This window comes from Cupressus sempervirens, chromosome 3 (assembly GCF_028749045.1).
Source record: "Cupressus sempervirens isolate cs-2001-9-10 chromosome 3, ASM2874904v1, whole genome shotgun sequence".
In the NCBI taxonomy this organism is placed as follows: domain Eukaryota; kingdom Viridiplantae; phylum Streptophyta; class Pinopsida; order Cupressales; family Cupressaceae; genus Cupressus; species Cupressus sempervirens.
Genome location: NC_143120.1, coordinates 536802719 through 536827156, shown reverse-complemented (window position 1 = coordinate 536827156; position 24438 = coordinate 536802719). Strand labels below are relative to the sequence as shown.

The 24438-nt window shown below is 34.9% G+C and overlaps 1 pseudogene; it reads right to left on the bottom strand.

Moving 5' to 3' along the window:
- LOC149567528 (protein SEMI-ROLLED LEAF 2-like) overlaps nt 1-23430 on the bottom strand; it is a 28704-nt pseudogene extending 5274 nt beyond the window's left edge.
- Nucleotides 23431-24438: the final 1008 nt, after the last annotated feature.

Here is a 24438-nt window from a genome sequence, read left to right as displayed (position 1 = left end):
TATAATCATTGTTTCCTTACTTAAACAAATATAACAACTTATATTTTTGGAATTTAATATCAAATATAGTAATTGCTAAAGTATTCAATTTGAAATAAAAAGAATTGACTTATTTACCTCATTGATAGATCTAATAGAAGAACCTTGCGCACTCATTGCTCAAAGTCGTCCAGCCATAGATGTATAGTCTTTTGTGTAGGCTAATTTATTGTCCTCTTCAAAAGTTTTTAAAAAACTCCATGGCCTACATTTTTGCTTGGTATCATGAATTTTTTCTAATCAATTTCATCAAGACCAAATTTTTTACAATTTATAAATATTTTCATATAATTTTTCATTTACTGATACTTACAATTTGTGCATCAAGTTTTGAATATCCACCCAAGATGAGCTTGTATTGTTTGTGCTTCTATTTTCTTGCTTTGGTTGCCTTTTATGTGTCAAGAAACCTATGTAAAGTTTGAAATATTTTAGATCACATAAGTATTCAGAGTAATTATCACATAATTTCATTCTTAATATTATGGCATACCTTCTTTCCTCAAGCAGTACCATTTCTTCATCATCTATTATTTTTTTCTCAATGGCATCCTTTTTAAGATTCTTCCACTCAATAATAGTAATATAAGGGGGGGCACTCATAGCAAGGGTTTTTTTCATTTGGTTCTATAATTTTACCTAATACACTTCAAAGCTTGGCCCACTTTTTCAAGGAGCCTAAGTCTTTGAAATATGTTGGGAGGGGGGTGTGGTGAATAAGTTATTCAAGGTCCAGATGTCCAAATAAAAATTTTCACAATTCAGTGAACCCATTTAACATTCTTAACCATGCATGCATTCATTGTGTGTAAACCAAAACTGATATGTTAATGTTAAACTAACATACAAAAATGTAAAGCATAAAACACAATACATCCATCAGCTCACTTGACACAATCATTTAACATGGAAACCCAATTTGGGAAAAACCACCAATAACATGATACTCCTTTCTCACTCTTCTAAAGTGATGCCTTATTAAAGGCCAACCTTGTTAAAGGTTATGTAACACACACTGTTATATGTGACCTAGTTAAGGGATTTCAATCACCCTGTTAAAAGTGAACCTTGTTAGAGGACTTTACGTCATTTATTTGGAATGCCACCCTATTAAAGGATTTTCAAATGACTGTTGAGTCAACCTTTCTCCAAAGGATTTACCCTAATCTAATACAATTATTAGAGAGTAACAATAGATTTTGATCTAATAAAACTTACAACCTTACTTGTAGATTATAAATCACTATTTAGTCCTCATCTCTACTTCGCTTCCTATCTTTGAAATTCTGATAGCTTGTTCACCCTTCAAGCATTCATCCTTCTTTAGCCTTCTTTCTTAGCTCACCATAGTAGACTTCTTCACTTAGGTCACTTGATGAAACAAACCCTCTTCCTTCTCCTTGTCAGATTTTTGCATCCAAAAACTCTCTGACCTCCAACTAACTTAGCCTCATGACCAAACTTCCCTATATATAGGGAATTAGAACACTTTTTCCAACTCAATATCCATCTCAACTAGAATTAGGGTTTTTGATGGATTAGGTAGGATACAATGTATCTACCCCATATCTTGTCTTCTCTAGAAACTTCTCCTAGAACCCATTTGAATTCACCTTCAAAATAGTTTACATAAGATTATGTGCTTCTAGCTCAACAATCTTATCTTCCTCTTGATTTACAAGTTCCAAGAAAAAAAACTTATTGGCTTTTATTTGGAGAATCTTCAATCTTTTATTCAAGGTCCAGTTGTCCAAATAAAACTTTTCACAATTTAGTGAACCCATTTAACATTCTTAACCATGCATGCATTCATTGTGTGTAAACCAAAATTGATATGTTACTGTTAAACTAACATGAAAAAATGTAAAGCATAAAACACAACACATCCATCAACTCACTTGACACTATGATTTGACATGGAAACCCAATTTGGGAAAAACCACTAGTAACGTGCTACTCCTTTCTCACTCTTCTAAAGTGATGCCCTATTAAAGGAAAACCTTGTTAAAGGTTATATAACACACACTGTTAAATGTGACCTAGTTAAGGGATTTCAATCACCCTGTTAAAAGTGAGCCTTGTTAAAGGACTTTAGGTTATTCATTTGGAATGCCACCCTATTAAAGGATTTTCCAATGACTATTGAGTCAACCTTTCTCCAAAGGATTTACCCTAATCTAATACAATTATTAGAGAGTAATAGTAGAGTTTGATCTGATACAACTTGCAACCTTACTTGTAGATTACAAATCACTATTTAGTCCTCATCTCTGCTTGGCTTCCTATCTTTCAAATTTTGATAGCTTGTTCACCCTTCAAGCATTCATCCTTCTATAGCCTTCTTCCTTAGCTCACCATATTAGACTTATTCACTTAGGTCACTTGATGAAGCAAACCCTCTTCCTTCTCCTTGTTAGATTTTTGCATCCAAAAACTCTTTGACCTCCAACTAACTTAGCGTCATGACCAAACTTCCCTACATATAGGGAATTAGAACTCTTTTTCCAACTCAATATCCATCTCAAGAATTAGGGTTTTTGATGGATTATGTATCTACCCCATATCTTGTCTTCTCTAGAAACTTCTCCTAGAATCCATTTGAATTCACCTCCAAAATAGTTTACATAAGATTATGTGCCTCCAGCTTAGCAATCTTATCTACCTCTTGATTTACAAGTTCTACAAAAACAAACTTTTCGGCTTTTATTTGGCGAATCTTTGATCTTTTTCATAAGGTAGCAGCTTAGCATTATCATTTTACTAATGCTCGATACATACTATGTTACTCGGCATCTACTATAAAATCACTCAATATCAATTGGATTTTACTAGTGCTTGACATCTATTGAAAATCACTTGGAATCTACTACCTTGCTTGACATCTACTAACCTACTCAGCATCTATTAGAAATTGATTTCACTCGGCTCCAACTAACTTTTTTCTCGACTTACACTAACTTTGCTTGGCACCTTCTATCAACTTGGTCAAGCTTAGCAAATGAACTTTGTCCAACCTTTTTCATCTAAACTTTCTAAGTGTATCCAATCATTTTGTAACCTCAAGTATATCATCAATACATTATGTTATCACTATCTTAACTAATTCTTGCACTTCAATACATAATTATAACTCAACCTTTCTTCTAGGTACTTTTGTTACATCTTGTTGATCAAATCTTCTTCATCAATCAACTAAGTGATAGTGCTTGAAACATATAAACAATTATCTTAACAACATATAGCAGGTTTGAAATACTGATAAAACAATGATTGAAAACACTTCTTCAGCAATTACAATCTTTCTACTCAAATGATCTTTTCAATCATATATCAACAATCTCCCTCTTTGGCATTGATGACAAACCAAACTGATCAACTAGTCAAACAAATGATAAACTAACTAGGTTAAAATAGTAAGGAATTACCAAAAAGAAAGCTTGTGAATAAAAATTCTCCCTCTATTAGAAATTCCTTCTTAGGTTACAAAATCTCTCATTCTCTTCTTCCATGGATCAATAGAATATCAGAATATCTCCCTTTTTCTACTTCTAGTCTTTTGATTCTTCTAATTATGTACCTTCACTTTAGTGTTCCTCTTTTCTACTATATTTTCTCCCTTTGACTTGATTTTTTTCTTTTGATCTTCTTCCTCTTGATTCTAATGCTCTTGATTAGTTTATTGTACTTTCTCCCTCTTCAACAACAATGCCAAAGACATGTAATTAACACTTGACATCTTTATATATGCAGATATAAACTTTTTTAGGTTTTTTAATTTTCTCACTCTGCCACCTTTCTTGTGACTATTTTGAAATTCCAATTTCGTAATTACTTTAGGAAACTTACTAAAGTAAGATCCATTGCATCAATGTGTATGAAATTAATGTTAGGTTATCTTATGCAGGGTACTCCCTCTATCTTTTACATAGCCTTTGATAGGGGTATCACCCCTAATTTACCTCTCAGATACTCATAAGCATCCTTAGGTAATGCTTTGGTGAAGATATCAGCAATTTGCTCCTTTGTGTTGATATATTCCATCTTGACCTCTTTGTCTTGAACCAACTCCCTTATATAATGATACTTTATTGCAATGTGTTTTGTCTTTGTATGCATAATAGGATTCTTTGATATATTCATAGCACTTGTATTATCACAATAAAGTGTCACTAGTTCAATGATTTCTTCCTTCATTCCCTTTAGCAATTGTTTGATCCATACAATGTTTGTGCAATTAATAGCAGTAACAACATACTCTTCTTTAGCAGTAGATTGAGAAGTACAACTCTACTTCTTTCTTATCCATGTAACAAGTCTTCTGCCTAAGAAAAATGCTCCTCCATTGGTGCTCTTCTTGTCATCAATATTTCCAACCCAATCAGCATCAGTGTAGGCTTTTAGTTCAAACTTTTCATTCTTCTAATAGTATAAACCATACTCTTCTGTTCCTTTCAAGTATTTCATTATCCTTTTTACTGCGATCAAGTGATTCTCTCTAAAATTAGCAGAGAATCTAGCAACTATCCCCATAGCTAATGTAATGCTAGGTCTTCTATGTACTACATATTACAATTTTGCAATCATAGATCTATACAATGTTTGATTGACCTCAGCTAATTCATCATTCTTTGATAGCTTGAGTGTTGTTACCATAGGTGTACTTACTGGTTTTGAGTCCTCAAGTCCAAATATCTTCAATATCTCCTTGATATATTTTGATTAAGTGATATATACACCATACTTCATTTCATATACTTGTAGTCCCACAAAGAATTTGATCTCACCAAACATTGACATTTCAAACTCTTGTTTCATCTAATTTGCAAAATCTTTACACAGAGCATCTCGTCCTCCAAATATAATGTCATCAAAAAAAAAATTAGATAACAGTATACCTTTTTCTTTATCTATCTTCATGTACAAATTGTTGTTATCATCTATCCTTTCAAATCTAATCTTAACAAGATAAGTCTAAAGTTTTTCATACCATGCTCTTGATGCTTGCTTTAATCCATATAGGGCTTTGTGTAGTTTGCATACCATGCTCTTATTATTTTGTCCATAAATCCTTCTGGCTATTCTATGTATACTTCTTCTTTTAATATTCCATTCAAAAATGTAGACTTAACATTGATAAGCTGTAAAACTTTTGTATGCAGCATAAGCAAGAAAAATTCTTACTCCTTCCATTATTGCAATAGGGGCAAATGTTTCACTATAGTCAATTCATTCTTCTTGTGCATACCCTTTGCAAACTAGTCTTGCTTTATTTCTTGTTACTTCACCATTCTCATCTAGCTAGTTCTTGAATACCCATTTTGTGCCAATCACATTCTTGTCCTCTAGTCTAAGAACTAGGCTCCAGGTCTTGTTGTTTTCTATATGTTGAATTTCTTCTTCCATAGCCTTGTACCAATCATCATCTTCCAATACATATCTTACTATCTTAGGTTCCTTCATGCTTAGCAAACATGATTTGCCTCTCAGCCTATTTCTTGTCATTGGCTTTGCATCTTTGTCTCTAATGATTTGATCTGTAGGATGGGGTCTTTTGACATATTTGGATAATCTAGGCTTAGTTCTTGTGGCTGCATTCTATCTCTCTGCTTAAATATCACTGTGTGCTTCTCTATTAGGTGTTTCAACATCTCTTTCATGTGTGCCAATCTCAGATTTAGATTGTCCAATCTCCTCATTTTGCAACTCGGCATCTAAATGCAACTCAGCATTCATAAGATGTGACTCGGTAGTTTTTGAAACTTGTTGTTCACTTGTTGCATGAATTGTAACATTTTCTTTAGTAGGCATTCCCTCATAGTAGTATGCAAAAGTCTTGTAGTCTTCTAGTTCTTTTGTAGTTTCAACCTCATGTGCTTCTCTAAACTCATCAAAATCCACATTTTCACTTTTCACAATTTTTTTAGTGTTAGTAATTAAATACTTATAAGCTTTACTTCTTGTGGAGTAATCAAGGAATATACCTTCTTTGCTCTTTGCATCAAACTTTCCACTCCTAACATCTTTAAGAACGTAGCATTTGCTTCTAAATACCTTAAAATATTTCATAATAGGTGTATGACCATACCATAGTTCAAATGGTATAGAGTGAGTACCTTTCTTTACTTGCACATAGTTCAAAGTGTATACTGTAGTACTTACAACTTCTCTCTAGTATTTTAGGGCAACATTTTTCTCCATCATTAGTGTTCTGGCACAGTCCATTATTGACCTATTTCTTCTTTCAGCAATTCCATTTTGTGCAGGGGTTCTAGGTGCTGATGTCTATCTCTTGATTCCTCTGTCACTTCAAAACATCTCAAATTCATGTGAAGTGAATTCACTTCTTCTGTTTGATCTCAAGCATTTCAAGCTCTTACCTATTTCTTTCTCAACTCTTGCCAAGTACCATTTAAACATTTGAAAAGCATCTAATTTTTTCTTTACAAACATGACTGTCATCATTCTAGAGTAATCATCAATAAGTAGCATTATATACTTGTCTCCTTTGTAGCTTTACACTTCAATAGGTCCACACAAGTCAATATGAACAATTTCAAGTATTTCCTTAGAGGTGTGAGCTTTACTTTTAAAACTTTATTTTGTCATTTTGCCTAGCTAACATTGTTTGCACATTATATTTTCTAGTTTCTTCAACTTAGTCAAACCTCTAACTCTTTTCATGTTACTAGTACTAATCAAATTATCAAAGTTAACATGACATAATCTTCTGTTTCAAAGCCATACATCATCAAATTTTGCAATAAGACAAGTAGTATCTTCTATATCCAAATAGAACAGATTACTCCTAGTATTAGATTTCCATTTGTGTCATATATCTTAGCTAATTTGTTTTCAAACTCAACTTTGCACCCCAAATTATGTAGTTGTGACACACTTAACAAGTTATAATTCAATCCTTCAACATAGTAAGCATTGTCACATGAGATCTTGTCTGTAAGCTTAATAGACCCTTTTCATTTTATTGAACATGGTGCATTGTTACCAAATCTTACACTATTACCATCATAACAAGTTAAGGTAATGAACTTACTTTTGTCTCCAGTCATGTGATGTGAGCATCCACTGTCAATTATCCATTTTTCATTCTTGTTCACACAAGTCATAAGTGTAGTGACCTCATCCTCATCTAATTCATCCTTCATTGCAACATATACCACTTCATCGCCATTTTTATCATAGTTGTTCTCATCAGTAATGTAGCATGACTTCTTGCCTTTATCTATGTAGTCTCTTCCATCATCTTCTCTTCTATTTTTGTGCTCATTCACTTCTCTAAAGTTTTTCTTTTGTGTATATCTTGTTGCAATATGACTAACTTCATTGCAATTAAAAAAAATGATAGGCAACATACCATTAAATTTACCTTTTCCTTTGTGAAATCTTCTAGCCAGCAATGCTTTCAATTGTTTAATGTCTTCTTCATCTATAGTACTATCATTGGATGCATACTTTATCTTCCTTTTCTTCTTCTTTGGCTTACCTCCTCAGAATCCTTCAGTAACAATTTTTCCTTGAAAGTTGATTCAATTCTATCTAGTCTATATTTGTCAAAATTTGATAACTCAAAGGCAGTGAGTCTTCCTACCAAACTGTCAAGGGTTAGATCATTCCCTGGCATACATCTTAACTCCTCGATTGTAGACACTCTAATGTCATACACAGGAAACAATGTTCTTAAAACTTTACTTAGCACAGTATCATCGTTTGTTTTACCAGTTGCACCTTTTATTGCACTAACAACTTCTTTTATTCTAGCAATATATTAAGCAATATTTTCACCTTCTTCCATTCTCATGTCATCAAAATTATCTCTTAGGCTCTCTAACTTGGCTCTTTGAACATTTGTGTCTCCTCCATAAATAGTGGTTAAGGCATGTTGAGCTGTCGTTATGCATGATGCTAAACAGCAAGAATTCTTGCAAACTCTTCTCTTGAAAAACTAATTTTGTGAATCAACTCCAAGGCTTCAGGTTGATCTCGTCACCTACTAGAATCCATTCAATTGAAGATAAATGTGATTTTTCACAAGGAGGATTTTTCTGGTTCATTTTGATTTCGAATAAGATGAGGAATCTGCACACTACTTCAAAACAAAACACGTGAGGAAAACTATGTTTTTGTATTTTTTATGTTTCTTTTATGAATGCAATCTAACAATGCAACTAGTATGAATTCCTAGACTAATAGGGGGGTTAGCAAAGAAAATAACAAAACTTTAAAGAAAATATCATAGAATTGAAATTCCTAATCGACATAACCTATGGAAAATGACACGTCTACAAATTAAGCTTTCAAAGAAATCGATAGGTAACCAATGAAAGAAGGAGCAGTGCTTCCTTAATTCCACTGATGTAATTGTCAGTGAGAAACTTAATGATTGTATGATGTATCACCCTTCATCAAATTGAAAGGCCATGGAAAGTGTGCTCATGTGAGAAGAAAAGTTATGCAGGAACAATTTGATGATATATTCTCAACCTAGTTACATCAACAGAATTCATCAAAACCATAACAAACACCAAAACTAATGAATTGCACAACCATAAATAGAGTAATAAACCTTTAGCTTAATTACATTCCATTAACATAAATTCACAAAAATATAATACATTTAGGAAAGAATTACTACACTCCAAATGCGAGCACCAAAAGCATAATTTTATTGCCAAATAACGGTGGCCCCAATTACATATTACAATGGAGTATTTATAAGAAATCATCTCCTCAATTTGTGTTGAGAGTGAGAGATATCTTCATGCAATAAAATGTTTTTAATTTAATAAAAAAATAATTATAGACGAACTAATAATCTAACTAGTGCTAAACAGGATTCCATCCATTTTTATTCATTAATTGGAGAAGAAAGAATGAGAAAGCTTTGAGTCAAAGTGAACGTGTCTAGAAGTGCCAAATTTGGAAGTTGATCCTTCACTAAGTGTCTATTAGAGTTAAACTACCATTAGAATGCATTTTTGATGCATGGAAAGCTCTATTTTTGGAACTAGCAGTTAACTGTCAGTGCACCTCTAGAAAAGTGGTCCTTTAGACCTATGCACCTGTAGAGCTACACACCTCAAAATGGTCCAAAATCTCAAAATTTTACTAAGTGAAAAAATTAGAATTTTGGCATTTGAGTTTTCTTCCCCTTTATCCCAAGATAATGTCTAGATGTTTGCCCTTGAATTTCTCTATAATCTTAGTAATTTTAGCCGCATCTAGTAAATCTAGAGTCTCATATTTGTCCTTAACCTTATGTCTATAATTTTCTACCTCAATTTGAGTATCAAAAAAATCCTTGAGTTTGGTATCCAATTCTAACAAGGCTTCTTTTGTTCTAAAAGCTTACTGGATATCCTTTTCATTAGCAACTTCCTAAAAAATCTTCTTAAAACTCTCTACTACTTTGTCTACAAGAAACAACTTCTCCCATTCCTCATCTTCAAAATTCCTTAAGTATGCATCACTATAATGCTTCTCTACTTCCAAAAATTGCTCCCAAGCTTGGTCCTTGAGTCTATGGATCTCCACATGTAATGTTTCCATTACTTTATTACTATCAGAAATCTTCTCTATCCAATCATCAATCAAATCTAATTCCTCTATTATATATACATCTATGAAAACTCTTTACTTTTACCCCTTTATTACTTGCAAAATTTGTAAGTCCTTACTCTAGGCACTTACCTCATCCATAATGCTAAAGTCCTACTTCAAAATCACTATCATTTTATTCACATTCTCTTGTGTAGTGTGCACTAACTTTAGTTTACCCTAGATTATCAAAATTCCCTTATCTTCAAAACTTTCCCACCACTATTGACAGCCTTTCAAAAATGGGTCCACATGTATAGCCCCCCCTTCTCTGAGTATGGTGTTTAATGTATCCTCTGGGTGCTCAAGATCTAGAACACCAACCACTTTGGCTAAATATCCCCTTAGAATCTCATTTTGTTATCGAAGTGTTCAAAATTCAACCTCCTCCTATTCCATGCTCCTAAAGACTTCCTTAATCCCCATGGTCACCATTAACCTAGTTGTGTCCCATGTGGGCCTCTAAAGTATGACTTCTTTGATTGATAGTCTTTAGGATTGAGGCTTTCTACATCTATATCTTTAGGAGGGATAGCCACTTGTGAAAACAAATCCTAGTCCCATGTATTGTTGACAAATGCCAACGATCTTGCCTCATGTAACAGAGACTCAAGTTTGTTCAAAATCTCTACCAACTAAAAAATGTCTTCCTCATTAGCATAGAATTGAGGCTTCATGTGAGCCTCATTATTTCCTTCTAGAGCCATCTTGGGATGCACTTAGCTGAAGACCTACCTCTCAAGAATGAAGAAGTATGTTTTGTTAACTCCTTTCCCTTACCACTCCCCCTCAGAGTAATTTCCATTTGTGAGGGATCTTCTTCTATGGTCTCTATCTCAATAGACCCTATAACTCTCACCTTAGTGTCTTAGGAAGGTGGTTGAGAATATTCTACCATTTGTCCCTCCTTCGACACTTCATCACTCACCATTTGTTCTAGTTCCTCCTCTTGTGAAGGTTCCTTCTAAACCTATTCCTCTTCTAAACTTTGGTGTGGAGAAGTAACTGAGCCTTTATCTACCACTTTGACTTGTAGTGGATATGGGGGAGTAAGATCAAGATCCTATGAATCTAGTGACGTCTACATCCAGTCTTCTTATTGGGTTTCCTAATCTTATCCCCTAACCAATTTTGTCTTGATGGGGATAAAATCAAAATTTTACATTCTGAAAATGTCATCACCTTCTTCACTCTTCTCATCCATCCATTTTTGTACTTCATCTTTTGAAGAAGAGACTTCCAAGTGTTCCTCTGGGGCAGATGGTAGTGTTATTGTGGAACTTCTTCTTCTTTGTTTTTTTGTGACTCTAGCTAGCTAGGTTCTTCCTTGTAAAGGCACCTATTCCTTTTCATCTTCCTCTTCTTCCTCCTCTTCTCCCTATGGAATGGTTTCAAGGAAATATGGGAAAGGCAACATTCTTTTAGTCACCCTTGGCCTCTTCTTTATTCGGATCTTAATCCTTTTCTAATTTGTAGAGGTAGAAGGGGATGTTGGCTCTTCTTGTGGAGGAGGAATGGAAACTTTCTGAATTTCTTCCTCTTTGGTTTGGCCAGGCACAAAGGGAGGAAATTGAGGGTTATCCTAGACTTGAGTAGCTCCAGTATCCTTAGACCCTAATACATCTTCTTCTTATTGCTAGGAATGTGCTTACACCTCACCCTCTTGTGTATCGATGCTTTGAGGAGAGCTTCTTTTTCTCTTGTTCTATCCTTTCCTCTCTGGAGGGTGATAGTATCCAATAGGGTGTTCAAGTGAGTATACTATTTTAGTTCTAATAGGAGACTAGGCCACAAACGTACATATTGTAACTTTCTTTCCTCTACCTTTCTCTAGGTGGGCTTGTGCATGAAATATCAAAGTATCAGGTATTGGATCAACTTGGAAAGGTTTCTTGATCCAATCCCTTGTCATTCTGATTACATGCCTTGCTCAATGATTTATATCATTACCCTCCTCCCTATCAAACTTGGCATTCATGATGGGTCTCTCTCCAATTTCGTCCGAGTTGAACAGGGGGTCCAATAGCTCCCCAAAATCTTGCTGCCTTATTTCCTCTGGAATGCTTGGTTTGAGAGCCTTCTCTACCTAATATAAAGTCATCCTACAATAGTCCCTAATATGGACATTGAGTCATTTGTTGCATTCATCAAGTGGTCTTCAATTACCTCTTCATGATGGAATTCTTTGCTAGCCAGACTCTCCACTTTTCCAATATTATCAAAATAGGGCTAGGGAGATTTGTATTCCTCAAGGAGATAATGTTCACACTCCCACTCAAAAGATTGAATATCTTAATTCCACTTCACTTGGTATGGTCCTATGAATGGAGGCCATGTCCAACATGGTCTTCATTGTTTCCTAACCCTATCATATGCAGATTCAATCTACTATGCAATCTCTAAAAAAACTAGTTTATCACTTGGATATCTAGGGAGCTTCTTAGGGTTGACAAAGGCACTAACTACACAAAGATACATGAATGTCTTAAATTGGATGTAGTGAGCCCTGAGAGCTATTATATGTGCTATTGCCTCATCAAATAACCTCTTTACATAGTCTCCCTCTATGAATTAGAAAATTGTGAATATGAACACATCATTTATGATCCTATATTCCTTGCTCTATGTCAAGAGCTTCTTCCTCACCAGTTGAAGGTAAACAATATAAGGCCAGGCATTGGGTTCTTACATGTTGCCTCTCTTGTATAGTCCAAGATAATTTTTGGCCCTAGCCACTAGCAAATATACCATGCAAGAAGTCATATAAAACTTCTTCTTATCCTTGATGGCCACTAATTGTTCACACAAATTCTCACTTAATGTGGTGGCCCAGTCAAGTGGCATTTCGGCTATCTTCATTGTCTCAATATTGAGGTGCTTAGCTGCTGGTAGACCCATGACTCTACTCAAAAGAATGATAGATTAGCCAATATCCTCCTTCATGTATCCTCTTGTCATGTCCACCTTTCCTATTACCCTCCTTAGGGGAGTCTTCTCAATGAGTCAAGATGATTGAATGATTTTTTTTTTGCTTCTTTCAGGTGCTCCCTATACCACCTTTCCGCTTCCTTATACGAGAGTCTTATGAACTGATCCACCCTTGGGAGATGAAACACCCTTTCAATATTGTCAAGTCATAGGTCCTATACAACTTTCCCTATCACACTCTTAACCACTCTTTCTTTAGGAACAAAGTGTTGTGCCAATGTCATGATTAACTCTGCTAATTGTACTAAGGTTGGGTGCGAAGCTGCACTCACCAACCCTAATCAAATCAAAGTAGATACTAGAGCTGATTTCTATATGGGTTTGTTGCAGATTTTGAGGAACTCTCCCAAGTTAGTGTGTCCCAAATAAGTATCCTTAATTTCTATGTAGACATCCTAAAATCTTGACTTTGACGGTACTCCTTGGAACTTAAAAACCGCGAGCTTAGGTGTCATCTTCTCGCCAGATGTGGATGCCATTATATCTGCACAAAGAAAAGATGTTTATTAGTTTTTCATAATAAAGCTTATTAATATCCTAAAATACACAAATACATCTAATTACCCCTCTTTTTATTTATCAAAGAAAATTAAGGATAAGTTGTGTACTTGCACACTAGACCAAATGTGCAGTTATGCACCTCATTTTGTGTTTTACAATTTTTTAAGATTTTTAAGTTTTTAAACATTTTTAAATTTTCAAACACTTGGATGATTCAATCCATAGTAGTGGGCACAGTGGGACGCATGTCATGCACAGTGCATGTGGCTTGGTAAGGTGTGCACGATGTGGTGAGCACAACACAGTTTGATGAGTTGGCATGATGAGGGTACCACGGAGGTGTTCATATGTTTTGCACACCTATTTTTGTGGATACATAGAGTTAGAGTGAGAGAAGTGTTGAGGGTGTGATTTGTCACATAAAAATGAAAAGTGGGGAATGAAGGAGGAGGGGGGTTTATATAGCCTTGGCCACCCTTGGTGGTATGCAGTGCACACTATGTAAATGCGCAAATGTGCATTGTACACCACCAAGGGTGGTATGTGCTCCCACAGCCCCACCAAAGGTGGGATGTGCTCCCACATCCTTCATGAGGTGTGTGGGTGTGCACTTAGTTAAATTATTAGTATTATTATTTATTTTTCACTTTTTACTTTCCTGACTCTTTGATGTCAAGATGGGAACTCAAGGCCTCAAAATTGGCTCAAATCTTTTGCAAAGTAAGGGGTCCCCATTTCCTAATAAAAAATGGGGTGTGTGTTGTGGAACCACAAGCAATAGCCCCAAAAAAAGGAAGAAAAGACAAAGGGATTTCTTCATCAAAAAAAAATCTTTCAACATGTGTCAAACACCAACTGAACTCTGAATGACTTGAGCGTAATTCGAATGACTTCACAGTAAAAACTTCAAAATCCAAAACCTTCAAGCTCAGTGTGTGATTCATGTATTCATTCCCTTCAACATCTCAGGATGCAGTCTCTCCAAGTTTTCCAACAACATGGAAACAATCTTCCACCCTTCATGGCTCATCCATTTAGAATCTTTATGAAGGTTTTTTACCAATCGCTTGCTTGACTAGATGACAGAATTAGTTTGAGGGCTCTTAGAAGGCTATCACTTTCTTTTAATTTTTTGGAAAATTTTGAAGAATCACTCCATGTAGCTTGTAATGTCACTACTTGATGAAGCAATATACAAGATACTTCATTTTGAAATTGTATCTTTCTACCATTTTAGATCTTTAGAATCCTTTAGTCTTAACACCATCCTTTTCCTTTTATTTTTTCTTTTCTTTCTCTTCTTCTTTTTTTCCCTTATTTTCTCTTGATTCTATATCTTTACTATATTTAGACTATGCAACCAAGACATTGGTGTCATTTCTTTGATTTGATCTTTTGTGAACATCCCTTGCATTCCTCTTTTAGAACTTTTATAAACTCTTATACCAAACAATGATCTTAACAATCCTTCAAGAAGACCCCTCCTATTTGAACCAATTGGGGTTTGAATCATCCCTTTTTGTCTTCAACCTTAACTTGAGAACACCTAAGATGATTGATTCTTAAGTTTTCAAAGTGTTGAGAGCTCGTTAATTTAGAACCTTGAATTTAAGAATAAAAGTCTCCCTATCTTTGCAAGCAATGTTCATTACTCAATTGATATAAGACACACAATCATCCAAATATTTTGACAAAAAAATACCTCTTTCTAAAATTAGAACCAAAGAGTAGTTAGTAAAACATCTTGAGATAAAATCTCAAGTGCACCTTACCCCCTGGGACTAACACAGCTTGAAAGTAAATACACAACTAAAAGAAAAACACACTTGCAAAAACTAAACATAGTTACAAAAATAAACCTTAACTAATTGCTAAAACAAAATCTAAATGCAGAAATAAAACCTAACTTTTTTCTTTCTTTTTTTTGGTTCTTTTAGGTCTCAAAATAATGTTTCAAAATTTTTCCATTTACTAGTAAGGGTAGAAATTCCCCTTGTAAGGAATTGAGCCCAAAAGTGCTTTCTCCAAGGATTTTTGCAATCTGATAAGGACCAGTCCACAAGCATTGAAACCTGGTATGGCTGCCCAGTTTTTCTTTCACCTTATCCCAAAGTAGAACAAGGTTGAAAATCCTAAAAGACTTTATCATGGCTCTCTTATTAAACCACCTCTTCATGACAGCTTGATGTTTAGCCATGTGTTCCAATGCAGCTGTCCATTTTTCATCCATCTCTAGAAGATTCGTCAATCTAACTTGTACTTTGTCAGCATCTTCAATGTATCCACTTATGAACTTCAAAATAGAAATTCTGAGGTTGAGTGAAAATACTAGTTCTTGTCCATAGAAAATCAAATATGAAGAAGTCCCTAAAGCATTTTTAACCCTTACTTGACCTATCCATAGAGCATCTTTTAATTGTGTATGCTAGTCTCTAGGGTTCTCTTTCAACAATCGCCTTATTACTGTGTTCAAATTCTTATTTGTGGATTTTGCTACCCTATTCCCTTGAGGTTAGTAAATTAAAGATAACTTGATAATAACTTTATTCTCAAATTTCCATTGAGTCAAAAATATTAACGTGAAAGTGAATCCGTTATCACACACAAGGATGAATGGCATCCCAAATTTGGTAACAATATGTTCCTCCAAAGAATTAGTCACCACCTTGGCAGTGCAATTTCTGTAATTTTCTACTTCTATCCATCTCATACAATGATTAGTGGCTATAAGAATGTAGGGGTGTCCAGTAGATGATGGTGGGTTAATTGGACCAATGAAATCTAGCCCCCACTTTATGAAAGGGTGTACCTCATATATAGGTTCTAGTGGCATTGTCGGGTGTCTTTCTCTATTAGCACTTGTTTGATAGACATGACAAGAGTGCACATGCTCAAAAGTGTTCTTGAATAATATGGGCCAAAAGTAGCCCAATCTCAAAATCATATGAGCCGTCGCTTCCACCAAATCATGCCTTGTACCATACTTGTCATGAAATTTTTTTAGGACTTCTTTCACTTCCTCGAATCCTAAACATTTCAAGTAGATCCCTTCATAGTTCCTTTTGTATAGCTTGTTATCTTGCAACATATAAGATTCGCACTTCATTTTAAGTCATCTACATTGTGAGCTGTTCATCCAATTGGGGCATCGATCCTGTAGGAGATATTACACAATATCCTAGTACTAGACATCTGTCACCAAACCTTGGCCATTATTAACTTGAGATACTATCATTTACTTCTGATCTTTGTCACCAATTTCTTTTCATCACCAATCTAGTTATCACCTATCATTGTTGACAATCCTTGACCTCTAACTAATTTCATAGGTTGGATCTCTAGGTCAAACTCTTGAAGTATTACCATCAATTTACCTCACCTTTTTCCAAGTTCATTTTGCATCAACAATGTCTTTATTATTGGGTCGAGTACTATAGCATACACCTTACTCCTTAATATGTAATGGTGAAACTTTTTCACCACTTTAACCAAGGAAAAAGACTATTTTTCAAGGTTAGAATAATTCAACTCAACATTTCTCAATGGGCAACTCATAAATGTAATAGTTCTTCCATCTTCCTTCTCCTTCTTCTAGGTCAAGACCCCAGCACATGAATGCTCTAAAGTGAAGGAATATATTGTAAAGGGAAGGTTGTAATCTAGACTTACCAATACTAGGGCCATGAAAATGGCTACCCTATTATCCTCGAATGATTTTCTTACTTCAGGAACCCATTCTATTTTATCTCTCTTCTTGAGAAAATTATTAAGAGGACGCACAATCTCTGGAAATTTGCTTATGAATTTTTGGACAAAATTAATCTTCCCAAAGAAAGACTTGAGTTCCTTCTGACTATTTGGGGGTGATAACTTTAGAATGGCTTCAACTCTATTAGGATCAATGGAGATGCCAACCTCAAAAATGATATGACCTAGGAGCATTCCTTTAATGACCCCAAATGAACACTTCTTGGGATTGAGAAATATGCCATATTTATGACACCTATTGAACACTTGTTTTAGGTCAGCAATGTGAGTAGTTTGATCTTTCAAAAAGATATTCAAGTCATCCATACTAATAACTATACATCTATTAATCAATCCTTTAAATGCTTTGTCCATGGCTCGCAGAAATGTAGCCCCCCAATTAATCAATCCAAATGGCATTCTCCTATAGGTGAAGGTTCCCCATTTCATCATAAAGGCAGTCTTTAATATGTCTTCCTCTTCTACCATTACTTGATTGTAACCAGAATATCCATCTAAGAAAGACATCATTTTCGAATTGTTCACAATTTGCAAGACTTCATCCAGTGAGGGCAATGGATAATTGTCCTTTTAAGATGCCAAATTTAAATTTTGAAAATTGATGCAAAGTCAAATCTCTCCAATCTTATTTTATACAGGAACTAAATTAGCCACCCATGTAGAGTGATGCATAGGGAAAGTAATTTTTGCATCCAACAATTTCTTGACTTCCTTCATTATCAAAGGCTCAAGGATAGGATTGATAGGTCTTTTCCTTTGTCAGAAAGGTTTGGCATCAAGTTTGAGGGGGATATCATGCGTAATGATCCAAGGATCATATGTCTTCAAATATTCATAGCACCAAGTGATAACATCCTTATATTCTATGAGCAATTTGAGCATGTCTTCCCTTTCCTGTAAATTGCATGCCTTCCCAATCCTTACCATCTTGGGATCATCTTCTATTCCTAAATTATATGAATCAAATTTTTCAGTACCCTTTTCTCCAGAGATTTTTTTCTTAAGTGTTGATTCATCATGATCAAAGATACATTTTAATTCAACCATTCCCTTTAGAATAGTATTGTTTTTCAGGTTCAAGATTCCATCTTGGTCTTGAATTGTGGTATCCCTAGGTTCATCATCTGGGGTGTCATCTATTTCTTGATAATAAATTCTAGTATATTTTGATCATCCTAAAAAACTTGGAAGTTCATGATATTGTCTGAAATAGATGGAGCAGCAACTAATTCAACTAACAATCATTTTAACTTTTTTCCTTTAATTGGCTACAATGTGCTTGCTGAAATAGCAAGAGTGTCTACTACCATGTTTTTTCTTCTTGGATTAGACTTATGTTCAAATCTTGGAAGTCATCTAACAAATTTCATACCCTTTTTATATAGGCAAGCAATCTCCTATCATTGCAAGAATACAGTGATTTCACTTTTTGAATAACCTATTGAGAATCCCCTTCAATTATCAGAGTTGTAATTCCTTTCTCAAGTGCAAAGAGGAGTCCTCAAATTAAGGCTTCATACTTTACAACATTGTAAGTGCATCTAAATTGTAATCGATATGCTACATAGAAAAGATTTACCTTTTGGACCAACTAGCTCAATACCTACATCGGCTTCTGATTTGCATTTGGAGCTATTGAAGTGAAGCATCCACATTGGACTTTCTTTTGATTTTCTAACCTTATGCTTGTTTGTCCTCAAATTTTCCTTTATTTGGGATTTAAAGGATTGTTTCTTAAGAACCCATTGTAATTTTCTAGGAGGTAGACTTGATGATTCTCCATTGTGAACTCTTGATAGGGGAGGTGCATGTTTTTCTTATTTATCTTGAATTTCCCCTATCAGTTCTTGAATTTCTTCAACTTTAGGCAGAGGATGAATGACTACTAAAATCCATCCTTGGCCTTTTATGTATTTTCTTCTTCTTTATACTTTGATCATTCTGGGTGGAGGAGAAGACAAACCTCCACCGTCTAAAGACATATCACTATATGATGCATTCAAATCTTTAATTTCCCCTCTAGTTTCTTCAATAGCATTGGATGTGTTTGTAGGACTTTAGTTTTTCGTAGGTTCATTTTATTGGTCATTGACTTTCTTTACTCCAACCATTTGTCTTAATACCTTAGCAATTGCTTCTTGAAATGATGAAAATTCAAATTCTGAATGGCTAACTTTATGCAATTGACAAAATCCCAGAAGGAGGAGAATATTGGGATCAATTTCCTCTCCTAAAGATTGCAGATTAGCCAACATATGGTCTAAGAATTGTGTGATGATCTCATCTTTCAGGGCTGAAATCATGGGGTCCATATCTTGATCATCTAGTTTTCTAGTTGACATTGTATCAAAAACCATCACCTTGTAGGATCCTAAATCTATTTGTAAGAAGGCTACCTCATTAGGGGAATTGTAATCTATAATTATCTTTTTTAACTTGGGCTATGCATCTATCTTGATTTGATTGTGCAGACCTTTCCATGGTAACCAAAGCTGTGTGGAATCTATGGAAAACTATCCCCTTAAACACTTTGTCCATTCTCTACTAAGGAGTAATCTATACATCTCTAGGATATCAACCACATGTATGTCAATGACATCTTGAATTTTTGGGTCAACTATCAACTATATCTACACATCCTTTAATACACCTATGACTTTTACCTCTATTTTGTCCAAGTGTATCACTATCCAGTTGGTAGGTTGAGGGGTGACCCCTAACTTTTGTGCTATGGATAATAGCATGACATTGCACGAAGCTCCTAAATCAATAAGACAATTATGAATATTCTTCCCATATATTTTGATACTAAGAAAAAATAGGAGCACCTCTACCTTGTCTTTAAACATAGTGGGTAATGCCTCTATAGTGTTAACTTGTCGCAACACCACCTTTTGGGGGGTTGTATTTGCATTGTGGGAAGTCTTTGTATGGTCTAGGGTCTTCATGAGTACTTCTCATCATTGTGGATAGTTTTACAACATGTCAAACATAGACATATTGGTCTTTGTTTGTTTCAATTCCTCTATTGCACTGTATCTTTTGGTAGACCAAGCAAGGTTCCTCAATATTGTTAGTACATTCACTTGATTCTAATTTCGTTTTCCTCTAGATGATGGTTTAACCAACACCAAATTGTTGTTCACCCTTGGATCAAGAGGATTTGGTTGTAGTGCTAGAGGAATTCCATCTATCAGAGGTTCCTTTCTACTTCTCAAGTTATAGGTATTCTGATTGTCATTGCAAAAAGAAAACATCTCTACTTGTTGAAGGTCAAGTTCTTGGCTGAATGGAAATGAGAATTATTCATCAACTAATTGTTCTACCTATGAATTTTGTGCAGGGTCATGGTATTCTATTAGCATAGCATTGAATTACATAGGAGGAGTATTATCATTTACTTGTGAGCCTTGATTCATTTCTTGACTTCCATTATAGTACAAACCATCATTGTTAGGTACATTGTGACCATCGTCATACTAATTAATATCTGCATACTAAATGTTTTTGTTATTGTTATCAGCAAGAATAGTTCCATTATTCAAATGGGTGTTCCACTATCAATTCTCTCTGGAAGCCGTTATTTTGATTAGGAGGATTGAAGTTGTTTCCTCCATTATTGTTTCCTACATTGTTGTTGTTACCATTGAAGTTTCTGTTGTAATTTTGACCATAACTGTTGTTTTAAGGACCAACGTTGTTTCTTAGGAAGTTATTGTTTTTTCCTTGTGACAACCTAAGACAAGTCAATTCATTGTTCATTTGTGACATAATATTTTTCATCTAATCAAATTTTGAAATGAAGTTATTGTTCACTTCTACAAAAATGGTTGCCTTCTTTTCGAAGAAAGCAATCTTAGGAGGCTCATACCCTAGATATGTCAACATCAGGTTCTATGGAGTGGGTGCTTGTTGTAGTGGAACTGGTTTCATAGGAATGAATTGACTAGGTACATGGGACACTTTGACTAGGTATGTTGGCATTGTTGTGATAGCTTGGGCTAGAAGCATCAATCCTCCTACATTAGGATTGGCTTGCTTAGAAAAAGTTATTGCTTCTACAAAGACCTTTTCTAATGTATCAATATCTACTCAAGGAAGCCTTCTCAAAGAGATAGTAGTAAGAGGGTCCATAGCATTCAAATAAATCTGAATGACCGATTCAACTAGAATAGTGTATGGTGTTTCTAATCTGCAATACACCATGTCAAAGTGATGATTGAAGCATGAAACTATCTCAGTTGGATCCCTTTTAATTGATATGAATTGTTGATGTATCACCATTGGGTTGATAAAAGTTTCCCAATCTTAGATACACCCAGGTGGAAAATTGACAAACTAGTTGTAGGAAACTTCCCCCAAAGAGTAAGGGAATAAATGAAGGACCACATCCTCATTGGCAATCTGCTTTTAGTTGCAAATTTCTTTGAATATCTTAATATGGTCTTCAACAATTCATATTTTTCCATATATGAACCTTGGGCAAAACTTTTTGGGATTCTTAGGGAGGTCATGAAGTGCACCTCTCAAGTTTATTGGTGAGTCCACAGCATTTCTGAAAAAGGTCAGTGAAGGATTTGGTAGACTTAAGGGTGGTTTTTGTGGAGGTGATTGGAGTGGAGGTGGAGTTGAAGAAGATGATGAAATTTCAAATGAAAGTGGCTGAATTCAAGGAATCCATTTATCACTATGTGGTTTGCAGAAGTGGGTAAGCATAGTATCATCATCTATTTTACCAGTTGCACCTTTTATTGCACTAAAAACTTCTTTTAATCTAGCAATGTATTGAGAAATGTTTTCACCTTCTTCCATCCTCATGTCATCAAACTTACCTCTTAGGCTCTCTAACTTGGCTCTTTGAACGTTTGTGTCTCCTCCATAGATAGTGGTTCGACCATGTTGAGCTATTGTTATGCACGATGCTAAACGGTAGGAATACTTGCGAACTCCTCTCTTGAAAAGCTGATTTTGTGAATCAATGCCAAGGTTCTACATTGATATCATGACCTACTAAAATAAATTCAATTGAAGATAAATGTGATTGTTCACATGGAGGCCTTTGCTAGTTCATTTTGATCTCAGATGAGATGATGAATCTGCACACTGCTTCAAAATAAAATACGCAAGAAAAACTATGTTTTTGTATTTTTTATGTCTTTTTATGAATGCAATCTGAATGCAATCTAACAGTGCAACTAGTATGAATTCCTACTCTAAAGGGGGGTTAGCAAGTCAAATAACAAAACCTTAAATCAAATAACATAGAATTGAAATTCCTAATGGACATAAGCTATGGAAAATGACACGTCTTCGAATTAAACTTTCGAAGAAATCGGTAGGTAACTAATGAAAGAAGGAGCAATGCTTCCTCAATTCCACTGATGTAATAATTGGTGAGAAACTTAATGGTCATATGATGTTTCACCCTTCATCAAATCACAAGTCCACAAAATGTGCACTCATGCGATATGAAAAGTTATGTAGGCACAATTCGATGATTTTTTCTCAAACTAGTCATGTCAGCAAAATTTGTCAAAAGCATAACAAACACCAAAAATAATGAATTAAAAACAAACAAAAACAAATAAATAAACCTTTGGCTCAATCACATTCCATGAACGTAAATTCTCAAAAATATGACACATTCAGGGAAGAATTACTACACTCCAAATGCAAGCACCAAAAGCATAATTTTATTGCAAAATAATGGCAGCCCCAATTACATATTACAATGGAGTATTTATAAGAAATCATATCCTTAATTTGTGTTGAGAGTAAGAGATATCTTCATGCAATAAAAAGCTTTTAATTTAATAAAACAAACTAATTATATACAAACTAAGAATCTAACTAGTGCTAAATAGAACTCCATCCATTTTTATTCATTAATTGGATGCATGAGTCTTTACATGTTAAAAAACAAAGAATTATGAGAGAAGAAAGAATGAGAAATCTTTGAGTCAAAGTGGAAGTGTCTAGAAGTGCCAAAATTGGAAGTTGATCCTTCACTGGGTGTCTGTCGGAGTTAAACTACCGTCAAAATGCATTTGTAATGTATGGAAAGCTCTATTTTTCAATCTAGTAGTTAACTGTTGGTGCACCTATAGAAAAGTGGTCCTGCAGACCTGTGCACTTGCAAAGCTATTGACCTATAGAGCTGCACACCTCAAAATGGTCCAAAATCTCAAAATTTTACTAGGTGTCAAAATTGAAATTCTAGCATCTAGGTTTTGTTCCCCTTCATCCCAAGACTATGTCTATTTGTTCACCCTTGAATTTCTCTATAATCTCAATAATTTTAGCCACATCTAGTAAATATAGAGCCTCATATTTGTCCTTAACCTTTTGTCTATAATTTTCTACCTCAATTTGAGTGTAAGAAAAATCTCTGAGTCTGGTATCAAATTCTAACAAGGCTTCTTCTATTCTAAAAGCTTTCCGGATATCATCGTCATTAGCAACTTCCTCAAAAAACTTCTTAAACTCTTTACTACTTCCTCTATAGGCAACAACTTCTCCCATTCCTCATCTTCAAAAATCCTTAAGCATGCATCATTGTAATGCTTCTCTACTTCCAAAACTCACTCTCAAGCTTGGTCCTTAAGTCTATAGATCTCCACAATGTAATATTTCCATTACTTTATTACTATTAGCAATCTTCTCTATTTAATCATTAATCAAATCTAATTCCTCTATGATATATACATCAACCAAAAATTTGCACCTTTGCCCCTTTATTGCTTGCAAAATTTGTAAGTCCTTACTCTAGGCCCTTACCTCATCCATAATGCTAAAGTCCTACTTCAAAATTACTACCATTTTATTCACATTCTCTTGCATAGCATGTAGTAACTTCAAGTTCCCCTAGATTATCAAAATTCCCTTATCTTCAAAACTTTCCCACCACTATTGACAGACTTTCAAAAATGGGTCCACATGTACAACTCTCCCTTCTCTGAGTATGGTGTTCAATGTATCCTTGAGGTGCTCAGGATCTAGAGGACCAACCACTTTAGCTAAATATCCCCTCAAGATCTCATTTTTCTGTTGAAGTGTTTAAAGTTTGACCTCTTCTAGTTCCATGCTCCTAAAGACTTCCTTTATCCCCATGGTCACCATTAACCTGGTTGTATCCTGTGTGGGCCTCCTAAGCATGACCTCTTTAATTTGATAGTCTTGAGGACCGAGGCTTTCTACATCTGTATCTCCAAGAGGGATAGCCACTTGTGCAAAGAAATCCTGGTCTCATGTATTGTTGACAAATGGTGACAGTCTTACCTCATGTAACAAAGACTTGGGTTTGTTCAAAATCTCCATCAACTCAAAAATTTCTTCCTCATCACATAGAATTTAGGTTTGTACTCCTCATATTTCTTTTCCTAAGCCATCTTGGGATTCACTCAACTCAATATCTACCTCTCAAGGATGAAGGAGTATGTTATGCTACCTCCTTTCCCTTATCACTCCTCCTCAAAGTACTTTCCCTTTGTGAGGGCTCTTTTTCTGCGATCTCTATCTCAATAATCCCCT